Source organism: Pan paniscus, chromosome 4, assembly GCF_029289425.2.
Source record: "Pan paniscus chromosome 4, NHGRI_mPanPan1-v2.0_pri, whole genome shotgun sequence".
Taxonomy (NCBI): domain Eukaryota; kingdom Metazoa; phylum Chordata; class Mammalia; order Primates; family Hominidae; genus Pan; species Pan paniscus.
Window position 1 is genome coordinate 88,898,178 of NC_073253.2, and position 18,885 is coordinate 88,917,062.

The 18,885-nt window shown below is 37.7% G+C and overlaps 2 protein-coding genes across 2 annotated transcripts in view; one reads left to right on the top strand and one right to left on the bottom strand.

Annotated features, from left to right (window-relative positions):
- LOC112438747 (putative POM121-like protein 1-like) overlaps window positions 1–9,683 on the top strand; it is a 33,065-nt gene extending 23,382 nt beyond the window's left edge. The window contains exon 1 of the mRNA XM_024927421.4: window positions 1–9,683. This exon is cut by the window's left edge and continues 23,382 nt beyond it. The gene's annotated coding sequence lies outside the window, so the exon portion shown is untranslated.
- Window positions 1–18,885, bottom strand: part of LOC117980327 (uncharacterized) — a 77,444-nt gene that overhangs the window by 29,252 nt on the left and 29,307 nt on the right. The window lies entirely within an intron of this gene.

An 18,885-nucleotide genomic window follows, 5' to 3' on the forward strand; every position in this document is an offset into this window, starting at 1 on the left:
ACAAAAGAAAAGCATTTTTTAAAATTCAATTTTTATACTGGTAGACCAAGTAAAAAACACCTAATGTCAGTCTTTTTAAAGTGTGCTAGGTGAGTGAGAAAGAAGCTAAGAATACTACAGCACCAAAGAGCTCTTCTGGAGAAATTCGTCAGAGATGCCCAAAATCCAGAATATTTACCTCAGCTTCACTCCTAGACTTGGACTTCTATCTCCCTTCCTGAATAGCTATGGGGGTGTTCTTTGAGTGTGACTGCCTCTTTGATATCCACTTACTCACCATGATGCTGCCTCTTGGATCTCAGACAAATTCTGATGTTTGCTATTCCAGGTGAGGAGATGGTTTGAAAACATCATACTATGTTTCCATATCTTCAAGACAGTCAACAAACTCCCTCAAGTTATCTTTGTGGATAATATAGGAATAATACAGATCAGTGACAAAAAGATGTGGGGGAATTTAGCTGAGTTATAGGCATGTGTGGATTCTCACTTGGGTGAAAAACGTAATTTAAAAGGTTAACAGACCAATGTCGGGCGGGGGCATGGTGGCTCACGCCTGTAATCCCAGCACTTTGGGAGGCCAAGGCAGGCAGATCACCTGAGGTCAAGAGTTCAGGACCAGCCTGGCCAACATGGTGAAACCACGTCTCTACTAAAAATACAAAAATTAGCCGGGCATGGTGGCATGCACCTGTAATCCCAGTTCCTCAGGAGACTGAGACAGGAGAATCGCTTGAACCCGGAAGGTGGAGGTTGCAGTGAGCCAAGATCATGCCATTGCACTCCAGCCTGGGCAACATGAGACAGACTCCATCTCAAAAAAAAAAAAAAAAAATCAGTCTCAAAATAAAGAAAGGCTTCTAATGGCATATGAGAGTTTGACTCTCCCATATTCAATAGGTATCAGCTGAATGAGAATTTACTGTACATTCACCAAATTTGCAATTGGCAAAACACAAGCAGCAATCATTAACATACATATTGGGTGTTACAATCAGAAACTAGAACAATGATTCAACAAAATAAAGAGAATGAAATTGGAGGGGAAAATAAATATTAAAATATATATGTTTCACTTTTTTCTTTTTTGTTGTTGTTGTTGTTGTTGTTGTTGAGATGGAGTCTCACTCTGTTGCCAGGCTGGAGTGTAGTGGCGCCATCTGAGCTCACTGCAACCTCTGCTTTGCAGGTTCAAGCGATTCTCCTCCCTCAACCTCCCTAGTAGCTGGGACAACAGGCAGGTGTCACCACACCCAGCTAATTTCTGTATTTTTAGTAGAGATGGGGTTTCATCATGTTGGCCAGAATGGTCTTAATCTCTTCACCTCGTGATCCGCCTGCCTCGGCCTCCCAAAGGGCGGGGATTACAGCCGTGAGCCACCACACCTGGCCTCACTTTTTCTTCATTTAAAAATCTGCATTAAACTTTAGTGACTTTTTGGTAGTAGCATTCCTGTTTTTGAATTAAGTCACATATTTTTATGTCTAGAGGTACCTTGTTATCTATTGTGGTAGTTTGTGTGTACTGGATTTGGCCACTTAAAGGGAGGCTCAAGATATGCACTATCCAATACAGCAGCTACCTAGCCACGTGTAGTTATTTACATTTTAATTAAAATTCGATTTTAAGAAATTTCAGTTCCTTAGAATTACTAAACACATTTCAAGTATTCAGTAACCCCATGTGACGAGTGACTACCATACTGGATGATACAGATACATAATATCTCCATTACCACTGAAAGTTATATTGGACAGCACTCTTAAACTACTGGAATCATCAAGTGATGACCCTAGGAATACTCAATCAAACAGAAATTACAGCTAGAAAATGATTTTATTTTCTTTCTTAACCAAAGATCCAAGGCATCAAGTCAGATTTTACTGTCTTTTCTTGAAAAAAGTAGGCCAGAGGCAATGGCTCATGTCTGTAATCCTAGCACTTTGGGAGACCAAGACGGGCAGATCACCTGAGGTCAGGAGTTCGAGACCAGCCTGACCAACATGGAGAAACCCCGACTCTATTAAAAATACAAAATTAGCCAGGCGTGGTGGCACATGCCTGTAATCCCAGCTACTCAGGAGGCTGAGGCAGAAGAATCGCTTCAACCCAGGAGGTGGAGGTTGCGGTGAGCCGAGATCATGCCATTGCACTCCAGCCTGGGCAACAAGAGCGAAACTCCATCTCAAAAAAAAACAAAAAGAAAAAGAAAATGTATATACTCACACAAACACACACATAGACACAGACACACACACACACATAAATATATACACACACAGATAAATTTAACAAAGACCATTTGTGACCTGTAAAGCCTAAAATGCTACCTGGCCCTTTATAAAAAAACTTTCCCAACCCCTTGACCAATAAGTGTTTTCTTATAAATGACTTCTATCTTTTAATTTGAATATCAAATTAAAAGACATTAAGAAAAATTCTGTAATGCTAAATTTAAATTGGAACACAGGTACAATTAACAATTCTTAAATTGCTTTACATGTATACTGAGGCTGAATAAGTAAATGGATAGTGGAAGCTAGGTTTCTCACCATTGGAAAGTGATGATACAGAAAAGCACGAAGGTTAGAATAAATCAACATAGTACTGGAAGAGTTAGAACATCAGTATGAACTGGTGTTCAGGTTAACGTGGATGTAGAGAGATACAAACAGTATATACTATATACATAGGTTAGTATAATATACATGCATGTATTTCCTAGCTTTGTCAGCTGAGTCAGCCTAAGAGCAGTGACATCCCAGGAGCAATGAGCATATTAAGAACCTAGATCTTCTAGAGCTAGAAATACCATCCGACCCAGCAATCCCATTACTAGGTATATACCCAAAGGATTATAAATCATTCTACTATAAAGACACATGCACACATATGTTTATTGCAGCACTGTTCACAATAGCAAAGACTTGGAACTGACTCAAATGCCCATCAATGATAGACTGGATAAAGAAAATGTGGCACATATAAACCATGGAATACTATGCATCCATAAAAAAAGATGAGTTCATATCCTTTGCAGGGATATGGATGAAGCTGGAAACCATCATTCTCAGCAAACTAACACAAGAACAGAAAACCAAACACCACATGTTCTCACTCATAAGTGGGAGTTGAACAATGAGAACACATGGACACAAGGAGGGGAATATCACACACCAGGGCCTGTAAGGGGGTGGGGGGCTATGGGAGGGACAGCATTAGGAGAAATAGCTATGTAGATGATGCGTTAATGGGTACAGCAAACCATCATGGCACGTGTATACCTATGTAACAAACCTGCACATTCTGTACATGTATCCCAGAACTTAAAAGTATAGTAAAAATAATAATAATAATAAAGAACCTAGATCTTATTTGCTAATATACTTCTCCTGGGGAAAAGAACTGATTCTAGAACTGGGGCAGGGAAAATACAAGCATCTATAGCCTGGAGCATTTGATCTTATTTATTTATTTATTTATTTTGAGACAAAATTTCACTCGTTGCCCAGGCTGGAGTGCAATGGCACGATCTCAGCTCACTGCAACCTCCACCTTCTGGGTTCAAGCGATTCTCTTGCCTCAGCCTCCGAAGTTACCAGGATTACAGGCACCCACCAACATGCCCGGCTAATTTTTGTATTTTTAGTACAGATGGGGTTTCACCATGTTGGCCAGGCAGGTCTTGAACTCCTGACCTCAGGTGATCTGCCCGCCTCAGCCTCCCAAAGTGCTGGGATTACAGGCGTGAGCCACTGCGCCCGGCCTGGAGCGTCCTGCAGTATCAAAAATTAAGGGAGTATTTCCAAAAATGAAAGAAAGGAGGCATGTCAAAGCGACAAAAGACCAAACTAAAAGAGCTCCCAATCACCACAGTTGAAACAAGCTGAGCAACAAAATAAATACATAAGAAAACCAAAAAGTTTATTTAAATACTACTCACTCCAGGAAGTGGAGCCGAATTTTTCCACTGCCTCTAGTTTGAGCAGCACTCAGTGGCTTGCAGCCAAAGAATGGCATATGGAAAGGAAAGGAAAAAGTAACTTTACCATGAAGAACCTAAAAAAACATGATAGAAGTACCCCGATATGATGTAATAAGAAAGCCACTTCACCTCTGTGATATTCTTCCCAAGGACTCATAATCTCAATCTAACCATGAGAAAAGCATCAGACAAAAGCAAATTGAGAGACATTCTACAAAATACCCGACCAATACCCCTCAAAACTGTCATGGTCATGAAAAACAATGAAAGACTGAGAAACAGTCAGGGACTAAACAAATACAAGGACCAAAGGTAATGTGGTATCTTGGAGGAATCATTAGTGAAAAAAAAAACAGTGAAATCCAAATAAAGTTTGGAGATTAATCAATAGTAACTGACTGTTAATTTCTTAATTGTGACAAATGGAACATAAGATGTTAATCATAAGAAAAACTGGGTGAAGCGTATGCATAAACTCTGTACTATCTTTGTAGCTTATCTATAAATTTAAAAATATTCTGAAATTTAAAAGTTTACTAAATATTTTGAAATTGAAATAGAAATATCAAAGTGACCTTGTAATTTAAACATAGACACATATATGCATGAATACATATGTGTCTATATTTTCTACCTCTTTCCATCAAAAGGTCAAAAGCAATGACATCCCAATATCAATGAGCATGCCTAGCAACCAGATTTGGTCTCTAAATACCATTCCCACAAAAAGAAAGACCGGCTACTCAGGGAAGTACTGATTCCAGGACTTGGAAAGGAATGTAACAGGAAGCCTACATCATGTTGTGCCAGAAACCAAGTCAGTTTTAAAGACTAATAAGGTCATGTCAAAATTATACAGCAATCAAGGACTCCTACTAGACAAATCTAGGACAATTTAAACATGGAAAAGAATAATGACTGCAATTGACTGAAACATGAAAATTTAAAAATCGTAAAGACTGATAATCAAAAAAGAAAAAGAAATCATCACCAATAACAGAAACAACTCATTTATCACCACCAGCCCTTAAGCTTAAAATGGGCAATTAAAGAAAGATAACTAAGCTTTTATCCTGCCTCTTCAGTAGTAACTATATTTCAGGGTAACCAAATAACATCAGTTAATGAGGAAAAGTTTTTCTTTTTTTCTTTTTTAATTATACTTTAAGTTCTAGGGTACATGTGCACAATGTGCAGGTTTGTTACATATGTATACATGTGCCATGTTGGTGTGCTGCACCCATTAACTCGTTATTTACATTAGGTATATCTCCTAATGCTCTCCCTCCCTCCTCCCCGCATCCCATGACAGGCCCTGGTGTGTGATGTTCCCCTTCCTGTGACCATGTGTTCTCATTGTTCAATTCCCACCTATGAGTGAGAACATGTGGTGTTTGGTTTTCTGTCCTTGCGATAGTTTGTTGAGAATGATGGTTTCCAGCTTCATCCATGTCCCTACAAACGACACGAACTCATCATTTTTTATGGCTGCATAGTATTCCATGGTGTATATGTGCCACATTTTCTTAATCCACTCTATCATTGATGGACATTTGAGTTGGTTCCAAGTCTTTGCTATTGCGAATAGTGCCACAACAAACATACGTGTGCATTTGTCTTTTTGGCAGCATGATTTATATAATCCTTTGGGTATATAACCAGTAATGGGATGGCTGGGTCAAATGGTATTTCTAGTTCTAGATCCCTGAGGAATCGCCACACTGACTTCCACAATGGTTGAACTAGTTTACAGTCCCACCAATAGTGTACAAGTGTTCCTATTTCCCTACATCCTCTCCAGCACTTGTTTCCTGACTTTGTAATGATCGCCATTCTAACTGGTGCGAGATGGTATCTCATTGTGGTTTTGATTTGCATTTCTCTAATGGCCAATGATGATGAGCATTTTTTCATGTGTCTGTTGGCTGCACAAATGTCTTCTTTTGAGAAGTGTCTGTTCATATCCTTCACCCACTTTTTGATGGGGTTGTTTTTTTCTTGTAAATTTGAGTTCTTTGTAGGTTTTGGATATTAGCCCTTTGTCAGATGGGTAGGTTGCAAAAATTTCCTCCCATTCTGTAGGTTGCCTGTTCACTCTGATGATAGTTTCTTTTGCTGTGCAGAAGCTCTTTAGTTTAATTAGATCCCATTTGTCAATTTTGGCTTTTGTTACCATTGCTTTTGGTGTTTTAGACAGGAAGTCCTTGCCCATGCCTATGTCCTGAATGGTATTGCTTAGGTTTTCTTCTAGGGTTTTTATGGTTTTAGGTCTAAAACTTAAGTCTTTGATCCTTCTTGAATTAATTTTTGTGTAAGGTATAAGGAAGGGATCCAGTTTCAGCTTTCTACATATGGCTAGCCAGTTTTCACAGCATCATTTACTAAATAGGGAATCCTTTCCCCATTTCTTGTTTTTGTCAGATTTGTCAAAGATCACATGGTTGTAGATGTGTGGTATTATTTCTGAGGGCTCTGTTCTGTTCCATTGGTCTATATCTCTGTTTTGGTACCAGTACCATGCCGTTTTGGTTCCTGTAGCCTTGTAGTATAGTTTGAAGTCAGGTAGTGTGATGCCTCCAGCTTTGTTCTTTTGGCTAAGGATTGTCTTGGTGATGCGGGCTCTTTTTTGGTTCCATATGAACTTTAAAGTAGTTTTTTCCAATTCTGTGAAGAAAGTCATTGGTAGCTTGATGGGGATGGCATTGAATCTATAAATTACCTTGGGTAGTATGGCCATTTTCATGATATTGATTCTTCCTATCCATGAGCATGGAATGTTCTTCCATTTCTTTGTGTCCTCTTTCATTTTGTTGAGCAGTGGTTTGTAGTTCTCCTTGAAGAGGTCCTTCACATCCCTTGTAAGTTGCATTCCTAGGTATTTCATTCTCTTTGAAGCAATTGTGAATGGGAGTTCACTCATGATTTGGTTCTCTGTTTGTCTGTTATTGGTGTATAAGAACGCTTGTGATTTTTGCACATTGATTTTTTATCCTGAGACTTTGCTGAAGTTGCTTATCAGCTTAAAGAGTTTTGGGGCTGAGACGATGGGGTTTTCTAAATATACAACCATGTCATCTGCACACAGGGACAATTTCAATTCCTCTTTTTCTAACTGAATACCCTTTATTTCTTTCTCCTGCCTGATTGCCTGGCCAGAACTTCCGACACTATGTTGAATAGGAGTGGTGAGAGAGGGCATCCCTGTCTTGTGCCAGTTTTCAAAGGGAATGCTTCCAGTTATTGCCCATTCAGTATGATATTGGCTGTGGGTTTCTCATAAATAGCTCTTATTATTTTGAGATATGTCCCATCAATACCTAATTTATTGAGAGTTTTTAGCATGAAGGGCTGTTGAATTTTGTCAAAGGCCTTTTCTGCATCTACTGAGATAATCAAGTGGTTTTTGTCTTTGGTTCTGTTTATATGCTGGACTACATTTATTGATTTGCGTATGTTGAGCCAGCCTTGCATCCCAGGGATGAAGCCCACTTGATCATGGTGGATAAGCTTTTTGATGTGCTGCTGGATTCGGTTTGCCAGTATTTTATTGAGGATTTTGGCAGAGACACAACAAAAAAAAAGAATTTTAGACCAATATCCCTAATGAACATCAAGGGAAAAGTTTTTCTTTAAGAAGATGCCAGGAAATAAATGCAGATGAAATAACAGAATAGGAAAATCACCAATTTGTAGCCCTCGGTGACATAACCGATTCAGGAAGAAATCATCAATGGACACTAAGCTCATTAAGTGAAAGAATGATGAGTATCTGGATAGTTACATAGTACCAAACTATCTCTCTACGAAGTTCTTGCCTATCTCAAGTATAAAATATTAACTTTACAATGAAGGAATCAGATGTCACTACCTTAATCCAGGGATTTACCTTAATTTCTAGTCACTAACAGTGAAACAACTAGACAATACATGCCATCTGAAGTGATACAATATAATTATGATAAAGCCTTTGATATTCCACAGGAAATACTGGAAAGGAGATAAAGAAACAAGTTAAGTCAGGAGTCCCCAAAGCCCAGGCCATGGACTGGTATCAGTCCATGGCCTGTTAGGAACCAGGTGCACGGCAGGTGTTGGGAGGGTGAGCAAGCATTACCACCTGAGCTCCGGCTCCTGTCAGATCAACAATAGCATTCGATTCTCATAGGAGTACAAACCCTATTGTTAAATGCGCATGCGAGGGATCTCTAGGTTGCATAATCCATATTAGAATCTAATGCCTGATGATCTGAGATAGAACAGTTTCATCCAGAAACCATCCCACCACCCTGACCTCCACGCTACCCCTAGTCCATGGAAAAATTGTCTTCCACAAAACCAGGCACTGGTGCAAAAAAGATTGGGGACCGCTGAGTTAAATGATACCATAAGAAAGCAATATGCCAAAAGATCAGATATGGTCAAAAACAGAAAAGAGAGTGGCCTATGGGCCAGGCGCGGTGGCTCATGCCTGTAATCCCAGCACTTTGGGAAGATGAGGCAGGTGGATTACTTGAGATCAGGAGTTTGAGACCACCCTGGACTACAGGGTGAAACCCCATCTCTACCAAAAAAATACAAAAATTAACCAGGCATGGTGGTGCACACCCATATAGTCCCAGCTATTTGGGAGGCTGAGGTGGGAGGATGTCTTGAGCCCAGGAAGCAGAGGTTGCAGTGAGCCAAGATCTCGCCACTGCACTCCAGCCTGGGCAACAGAGCCAGACCCTGTCTCAAAAAAAAAAAAAAAAAAAAGAGAAAGGCTGGCTCATTGTAGCAACATGGAAGGCCCTTTCAAACATAATGCTAGCCGACCATACCTAAACAGTACAAAATGGATTGGTACCCGGTTAATGGCTTAACATATGTTAATTTCTCATTTCTCAGAATTAATTGGAATGTTTTAAAACAAAGTTTGTTTTTTTTTTAATTTTTTTGTTTTGAGTTGGAGTCTTGCTCTGTCGCCCAGGATGGAGTGCAGTGGCACAATCTTGGCTCACTGCAGCCTCCACCTCCCGGGTTCAAGCGATTCTCCTGTCTCAGCCTCCGAAGTAGCTGGGATTACAGGCATGAGCCACCATGCCTGGCTTGTTTTTATATTTTTAGTAGAGATGGAGTTTCACCATGTTAGATAGGCTGGTCTCGAACTCCTGACCTCAGGTGATCCACCCACCCTGGCCTCCCAAAGTGCTGGGACTACAGGCATGCGCCACTGTGCCTAGCCTTTTGTAATTTTTTTTGAGACGGAGTCTCTCTCTGTTGCTGGGCTGGAGTGCAGTGGCACAATCTCAGCTCACTGCAACCTCCACCTCTCAGGCTAAAGCAATTCTCCTGCCTCAGCCTCCCGAGTAGCTGGATTACAGGCATGCGCCACCACGCCCAGCTAATTTTTGTAATTTTAGTAGAGACGGGCTTTTGCCATGTTGTCCATTCTGGTCTCAAACTCCAGGCCTCAGGTGATCCGCCTGCCTCAGCTTTCTAAAGTTCAGGAATTACAAGTGTGAGCCACCGCGCCAAGCCTAAAATATAAGTTTATGAAACAAAAGAAATGTAAGGCTCATTTTACTTCATTTAAATTATGAAGGCAGTATACAGTCATATAAATGTAATGTATTTTGATACAAATCATTGTAGATGGGATTCCAAAGCCAACAGCACTATCTTCCAATGTGAAGATATTAAGTCAAATATGAAGATATTAAGTAAGTGAATGCATACCACTCACAGGGCTGAAGGGATTGAAATGCCTTAAAAGAAGCATCCATTCCAGCAAAATCCCAAAACTTAACATCAGAGTCATATCCTCCTGTCACCAAACGGGCACCTGAGGGATCCAGACCCAAAGCAGACACCTGGTTTTAAAAAAATAAAATAAAATGACTGGAGCAAAATGACATACGGTCAATTATAACCTCCCATTTCTGTTCTTTAATCCCACCCCCTATGTTATAGGACTTGGAAGCACAAACCACCAACTATTGTTACTTCTGAAAAGCGGGAATGGATGGTTGCCTTCCATATTATTAGACTTTGTTACTATATTAATTCCTTTGCAATAAAGAAAAATACTTTAAATCTATTTGACAATTTTGTCCCAAATCATCAACCATGTACTCAGAATAGCTATCACTGCAATTCCATAAGATAAACTAAGTTGCTTTAGTGTACAAGTAAAAATCTTACAAATAATTACAATAATTCAGCATTTTCAACATACAATCTGAGGAAAACTTTTAAGATAATCATAACTGAATGAAAACCATATGAATCTGAAATTACCAAAATGAGTAACACCAAGGGAGCTTTAAGAAATCTATTTAACAAAGTAGAACAAAGCAGAATTATCTGTCCCTTATGGTCAAATGGCTCGGTATATTCACCTTAAACAATTATTTTTAAAGCTGAATTTTTAAGTGACTAGTCACGTTATAATAGCACTTATATTGGTTCCATAAAATATTTGCTTTCGGCCGGGCATGGTGGCTCATGCCTGTAATCCCAGCACTTTGGGAGGCCAAGGCAGGGAGATCACTTGAGGTCAGGAGTTTGAGACCAGCCTGGCCAGCATGGAGAAACCCCATCTTTACTAAAAATACAAAAATTAACTGGGCGTGGAGGCATGCACCTGTAGTGCTGAGGCACAAAAACTGCTTGAACTTGGGAGGCGGAGGTTGCAGTGAGCCAACATCGTGCCACTGCATTCCACCCTGGGTGACAGAGCGAGACTCTGTCTTAAAAAAAAAAAAATTTGCAGGCCAGGCACCGTAGCTCATGCCTGTAATCCCAGCGCTTTGGGAGGCTAAGGCAGGCGGATCACCTGTTGGGAGTTTGAGATCAGCCTGACCAACATGGAGAAACCCCATCTCTACTAAAAATACAAAATTAGCCAGGCATGGTGGCACATGCCTGTAATCCCAGCTATTTGAGAGGCTGAGGCAGGAGAATTGCTTGAACTCGGGAGGCAGAGGTTGCAATGAGCTGAGATCGCGGCTCTGCACTCCAACTGGGCAACAAGGTGAAACCCTGTCTCAAAAAAAAAAAAAAAAAACACAATTGCTTTCCCTGTGAACTTTCCTAGGTCCAATTCACACGTCAATATCCAATGTGTAACTCATTGTTCCTAAGCTATATGTAGCTTTCTCTCAAAGCAGAAAGTCCCTAGATCTACTGCCCTCTAAGAAGAAAAGAACTGCATTAGGAATATTTAATGCGATTGCCATACATTGGACACAGTAAAAGAGTCAAAGGTTTTTTTTGTTTTGTTTTTTTTGAGACAGAGTCTCACTCTGTCACCCAGGCCGGAGTGCAGTGGTGCAATCTCGGCTCACTGCAACTTCTGCCTGCTGGGATCAAGCGATTCTCCGGCCTCAGCCTCCTAAGCAACTGGGATGACAGGCGCGTAGCACCGCGCTCAGCTTATTTTTGTATTTTTTAGTAGAGAAGGGGTTTCACTTGTTGACCAGGCTGGTCTCAAACTCCTGATCTCAGGTGATTTGCCCGCCTCAGACTCGCAAAGCTGGGATTAGAAGTGTGAGCCACGGCACCTGGCCAGAGTCAACGTTTTACATAAAGGAAGTTTCTATAAATCAGTTCTCCTAATAAATAGACTTGAAATGTAATTAATATAATTATAATTAAATAAGTCAGATACTGACAAAATTACATATTCATTTCAATTAGCACTTGCAAATACTGATTTCATAATATAAGGGAATCATACATAAATAACAATACTTATGTTAAAATTAGACATGAACTCTAAAGATGTCAAGGAAAATATACAAGTGAAAACAAAGTCATTTTTTATGCCCGAACAATAAGGTCTTAAAAAACAATCAAAAACAAAAATAAATGAATAGTAGTTTTAAAAATCTAGAAGTGGCTTCTGCTACCACCACCTACAAACTCACTTGCCTCTATGTTCATTATGCTATCCTTCTTCCCTCCTGTTACAATTTAAAAGTTATTTCTCCTCCTAATAAAGCTAACCCCACCAGTGTTCATCTCACTACAACACAATATAAAATTACAACTTCATTTGTGGTTCCTCTATTCTGTATCTGTCCTTCCCTCAAGAGTATAAGCACCATATGGACAGAGACCTTGTCTGTGCCCAGCACTGAACCTGGCACAAAATACAAACTCTACTAAATATTTGTTTAAAAGAAAGGAGAACTAAAAATTGTTAAATCTTATGTAAAACAAACATGCAGTCTGACAAATATGAGACAAATTCCTTTTTATCAAGGAAGAACAGAATAAATTGCAAACTTGACTGTTCTCCTAACTAAGAAGAAAGATGACAAATTAAAAAGCAAAATTACAAAATGTAGCTTTCAATGCTACCATTCACTGAAGTATCAGGATCTCTGCTGCTGACTGTATATATGATTCATCATTTACCAAAAGGATATGAAGGAGGTAATTAGAAAAATAGAAAACAGAGCCCAGAGGCTGGGCGCAGTGGCTCACGCCTGTAATCCCAGCACTTTGGGAGGCCGAGGTAGGCGGATCACCTGAGGTCAGGAGTTCAAGACCAGCCTGGCCAACATGGCAAAACCCCATCTCTACTAAAAATACAAAAATTACCCGGTGTTGTGGCGAGCGCCAGTAATCCCAGCTACTCGGGAGGCTGAGGCAGGAGAATCGCTTACCCCTGGGAGGTGGAGGCTGCAGTGAGCCGAGATGGCACCACTGCACTCCAGCCTGAGTGACAGAGCAAGACTTTGTCTCAAAAAAAAAAAAGTGTCTTGTTCCAACTTGAGAATGAGCACAAATTTTCAGTTTTAACATTTATATTAAAAGAATTAATGTGTATCACCCTCTCCTCCTTTCAAAAAGCTTTAGACTTTATCATCACATTCAGTGGGAAGGGTTCAGTTGACTATTATGCCATAGTAAGTATATTCACTAAATATTCACTAAAAGGAGAAAAAGCACAAAATCTTATAGAGATATAAAAAATAAACATGATGATAATTCTCCTAAGAGTACATCAGACATCATTAAGAGACTGATTTGAACAAACTGACTCTAAAAAAATGTATGAGAAAACTGGAGAAATTTGAACACTAATGAGATATTAGATTAATTAATTATTGAAAAAATAGATATATAAAGATGGTATTATGTAGGAAAGAGTGTATGTGTGCACATTCAGAAAGAGTGTACGTGTGCACATTCAGAAACAGCCCAATATTATCTCTTAGAGATTCATATTGAAATATTCACAGATGAAATCATATGAAGTCAGGTATTTGCTTTTAAATAATCCTGTAAGGTGGGGACGGGGGGACTAAAATGTAAAGTACATAGGAAAGAAATAAGATTGGCCTTATGGACCTTTTTAAAATAACTCATTTAAAAGAAAAAAAGATCAGATAGAAAAGTCACCTTCTAATCCAACATTTATTTAAAAATAAATTTATTTGCATGTAGAACAAAGGCAGGATTGCAAAAAAAAAAAAAAAGAGTTAAGCCAAGAGTATAATTAGACACTCTAATTGATTTTCAATGTGTAAAACATACTGGAGTATTTTTTAAGTTATGTTTCTCTGTAAGATAAAACTTGATTTACGAAAAAAGGAATATTTAAATCAAACTTGTGAAACTCATGACCCATCTCTCAGTTGTAAAATTCTCCAGACTAGATGACAGAAAAGCTTCCTTTTAAATACTCAGTCTACAATTTTTCCTTATTTACTTAAAAACACAAAAAGTAGAATTTCATCATAATTTCAGAACAAAAATATAAAAAACCTGATTTAAGAAAAAAAATAAATATATTAAGAATTAGATGGAAATGATGTCTTAAGGCAGCAATTCCCACATAGTTTCATTTCAAGACTCTTTACACTCTTAAAATCTACTGAGGACTCCAGGCCGGGTGCGGTGGCTCACACCTGTAATCCCAGCACTTTGGGAGGCCGAGGCAGGCAGATCATGAGGTCAGGAGATCGAGACCATCCTGGCTAACACGGTGAAACCCCATCTCTATCAAAAATACAAAAAAATTAGCCAGGTGTGGTGGCGGGCACCTGTAGTCCCAGCTACTCAGGAGGCAGAGGCAGGAGAATGGCATGAACCCGGGAGTTGGAGCTTGCAGTGAGCCAAGATCACACCACTGCACTCCAGCCTGGGTGACAGAGTGAGACTCTGTCTCAAAAAAAAAAAAAAAAAACAAAAACGAATGAGGACTCCAAAGAGGTTTTGTTTATGTCAGTTATATGTATCACTATTTCCACTAGAAATTAAAACTAAGAGATTTTTACATCTTTTCCATTTCATTTAAAATAACAATGAACCCATTATATTTAACATAAATATTTTTATGAAAACAATATTTTCAAAAGAAAAACTGTAAGAATGACCCTGTTTATATCATTCCTGGGTCTACCTCTATTGATTGATATTTCCCTCTTATTATGGGATGTATTTTCTTACTTCTTTACATGTCAATTAGAAAAAAGTAGTTTCACTGAAAAGGGAAAGATAATTTTTTTCATTTCATATGAATGTTTCACTCATTTAACTACTACTTTTTAGTGGCTTTGCAATAAGATACAATGATTTCACCTTACATCTCAAATATTCTATATTATTCATCTTTAAATATTTTAGATTACTCAAACATAAGTAAATATAACAATATAAACATGCAATCTGTAAACTAAGTATTAATAAATACTTAGACCCATACAGTAACTACTTAAAGTTCATTTCTTATCTCAACATTCATCTGAAAAATGAACAAATTCATGCCTTTTACTGATACAGAAGTAAAGCCAAAGGTAGTAAGAAATTTTCCCACACCATAAAAAGCAAAATTGTGTTTGAGTTTCATTTCTTTCTTCCACTTATAATGTTCCTATATTAAAAAATAAGAGATTTTTAAAGCCAACAATAACAGTGACAATAAGTGTTCCTATTTTAACTAAAAGGAAATGGCTATTTTGACTGAACATAAAAGTAATCTATTTTTCCTTAATGTCTATAGCTTTTATGTCATCAGTTGATTGTATAATTAGCCTTAATACAAATGTATCTTATCAGTTCACTTTTCCATGACAGCCCTGTAATTTGAGAGAGGAAAAAACTAGATTTTTAAACTTACTGTTTTAGTGCCATGCTTCAGCGTTATCTCATGGGAGTCAGGAATCTTGTGAACAGGATTCTGAAACAAGAAAACCCCATGACGTTAACGGTAAAATAACATATTTGTGGGGAACTACACAACACATTTCACAGGAAATACAATTTTTTAAAATTGTATCATTGGTTTTTAAACACAAAGCTTAAAAAAACAGCAAAAAAGTGTGAGAGTATCTTTTTTCTACACTTCTAGACACACTATGATGGGTCTCTGATGATAAACTGATTTTAAATCTCTAAAAGGATAAACCTAAGAAACTCATTAGGTTCTATAAAATTATCTCTTATTGTCAACATAAATTGAAATTTTAATTTAATCCAAATGTAAAAATAAATCAGTAGTTGTTAATAGTATAATTCATAAAGAAAAACTAGAAATTTATTTTTCCTTTAAATCACAGTTTATCAAGAGGAGCAAAAAGGTTGATATCTGCTTACCATACTTTAATATCAAAAATTATTTTTAAGCATATTGTAACCTATGTATAAAATAATAATTACAGATTTTCCTAAAAAATAACCAACAAGGTCCTTTCAACATTGAAAATTTTTAAAGTTCTCTATTTATCTATTCTGGGGCATACCTTAAAGTGTTAAGTACTTAATTTCTAACAAACAACAAAACCTTCACAGGGTAACTATATACCTTTTAACCCTTCAAAGTTAAAAAGAAAATTGTTCAAAAATGGTAAAAATAAGAAACTCCAAATCATTCACTGATTCATTGGTTCAATAAGCATTTACTGAAGTGGGATTATACCAGTTGTTAGGTGGCAGCAGACACGGTCTCTTCTCATCCCTCCCACACAAGAAGCATATGGTCTAACAGGGAGATATCAATGGCTCTACTTCAGTATAATGAATGCTATGATAGACAGGAGTATGGGCAGAACAACTGAGGGACAGTAAAGAGGAATGCATAAATCAGACATAAGAGGTAACAGTGATCATTTAAATCAGAGGTTTCATTGTTTATTCAAGTCTCATTACTCAAGAGCAGGCTAATCCTACTAATATTATATGTCTATTACAAATTCAAGAATCATCTCACCATCTACTTAATTAAACATGTGACCTAACAGCTTTTTCTATCTTCAATCTTTCCCCTGCTATGGCTCTTTCTCTTCAGCATATAAACAAAGTATTAATACTTACCATAGTAAAAAAACAAAAACTAAAAGACTACTGACTTCCCCTAAAATTTATTGCTCAATCGTTATCTTTTCTTCTGCAATCCCGCTTTTTCAAACTATGGCTTCACTCAGTGTCCCCACTTTCTTTCACCCTCTACCTCAATTTTGGCATTCATCATTTTATTCCTAATTCTTAGCACAGTTCTTGGCACATAAGAGGCTCTCAGTAAATAGTTCTAAATGAACAAACAAGTCACTATAAATCCCTCTGCACACTTTACAGAACTTAATCTACATACACGAACTTTCAACAGCATGGTAACTATTTATCGCCTCCATCTTGAAACTGTCCTTTGCTGGGAGGATAGCCTGCAGAAAAAGCCAGAAATGCTAGAGTTTTTTAAACTAGCAATGCCATTAATTAACCATGTGATGACTTCAGCAAAGTTATGACTCTCAGTTTCATTTGCAAACTATGAATAATAGCACCTGCCCCACAGGTTACAGTGAAGTGGTTTCAAACTCCTAACAGAGTTTGGCACATGGAAGAGCTCAATAAATGATAGCCACTATTTATTCCAAGGCTTACCTCCTATATTGGTCACATCATCTTAGAGTGTTTTTCCAGGCTTCTTTTCCTCTTTACCTGGCTAATTTTTATTCATCCCTCAAAACTCAATTCAGATGTGACCAGCTGCTCAAAGCACTTCTCAACATTTCAAACACTGGGTTAAATGACCCTCTTATGCATTTCTATGGCATTTCCTTATCTCAGTCACAGAACTTATGATAATACATTGTAATTTTTTACCTATCTCCCCCACCACCACCCCCTTATCAAACTGCAAAATATAAGCTTCTCAAAGACTATATCTATTTATCATCTCTGGATCCCCTATGCACAAAAAAGCTGGTATATGGCAGACATACATACACACACAGAGAGGTTTTAGAAATGAATAAATGGCCCACTGTCTACCTTGTTCATCACACTAGACTGTAATTTTTAATTAACTCTCAAATTTTAGAGTAATGATTATGTCCATAAAGAAAAGCAGGTGCTATCACATCAGGCCAGCCTGGTAAGTGAGAGGCAAGAGATAATTAAGATTTTCAAAAGCTGAAAACCTTTTAAGACCAAATTATTATATCCCAGACTAAAAGCAGATTGAAGATTGCAACAATACAGAAATAAAGGTAGTTTTGTTTTAGATTGTAAAGAAACAGTTGGGGAATTTGCAGTTTTTTTCAAGACAAAGACATTACTGTTTTGTTTACTATACTGTGGAAAGTGCTGCACATACCTCTTTCAGAGATATCAATATTCAAACACAAATTCCAAAACAATTTAAAGGTCAAATTCTGGACTATTCCTACACTGAATAATCTGAGTCACTACTCTCTTTGCAGCTGACCACATTTGAACATAATGAAAACTCATTTGTAAGTGCTAAATATTCTTGCAAGAACCAAGATAATACTTGAAATGTTCTACTTACAGAAGAATCTATCATAGTTTGTACCTCATTTCATAACTACTTTTTCATCACTCAGCAAATAGAAATACTGTCACCAAAAAGATAGGATGAAAATTATTTCATTTATTTCAATGCAGAATGTGCCTATATATAGACAATTTCTAACACTTAAAAAAATTTACAAGGACATACAACTTAGTATTTATATTAGGAGTGAATTAACCATTTAAATAAATGTTTACATTTAAAATCAAAGTTTTACTGGAAGTCATGCATGGCATAACTCATAAAAATCCCATATAATTGGCACAGCTAAATCATCTAAAATAGTAGCAATCCATCTTTTGGTAGCACATCACTTGATGGTGACTGTTCTTTTTCCAGAACTTTTACTAATGACTTTTTGAAATATAGCTTAGTGTGAAATTTGCTATAACAGTAAAATATTTTCAAGATTTTCCTGCCAAGGAACATCATAAACTATTTGACTTCGATGAAGTAATTTATTACCAGAATTCATAACAAGAGCTACAGTCCTAATGGAAGAGAGGAAAATATACCATTTTTTGTTTTGGCTTAATTTTGAAAACCAACCAAAGGATTATTTCCCAGGCTCTGTGGTCTACCCCCAATAACAACAATGGTGGTAAATATATCTAAAATAATATGAGCAATTCTATCTGATGAACATCCTTACAGAGATTTCAAATGACTTACAAATCAGAAACAACCCTTCTAGGCTAAGGTCACATACAACTATAAGCCATAATAAAACCTCTACCCAATAACAAAGATCTGCTACAAAGTTGCTGGGTGCTGGGGGAAGACAGTAAGGACTGCCAAAAAGAAGCTTGAAAATGAGTGCTATTTTCTCGCAGAAATCACTGAAGTACAGTTACCAGTGCAGGCAACCAGAATTAAAGTCTATTCTAGTGCAACTATGGAGATCTAATAACACTAACTTAACATTAATTCATTTCTTCATTGATACGGTTCGGCTGTGACCCCACCCAAAATCTCACCTTGAATTGTAATCCCCACATTCCCAGGACCAGGTGGAGGTAACTGGATCATGGGGGCAGTTTCCCCATGCTGTTCTGAGAGTGAGTCTCACAAGATCTGATGGTTTTATAAGTATTT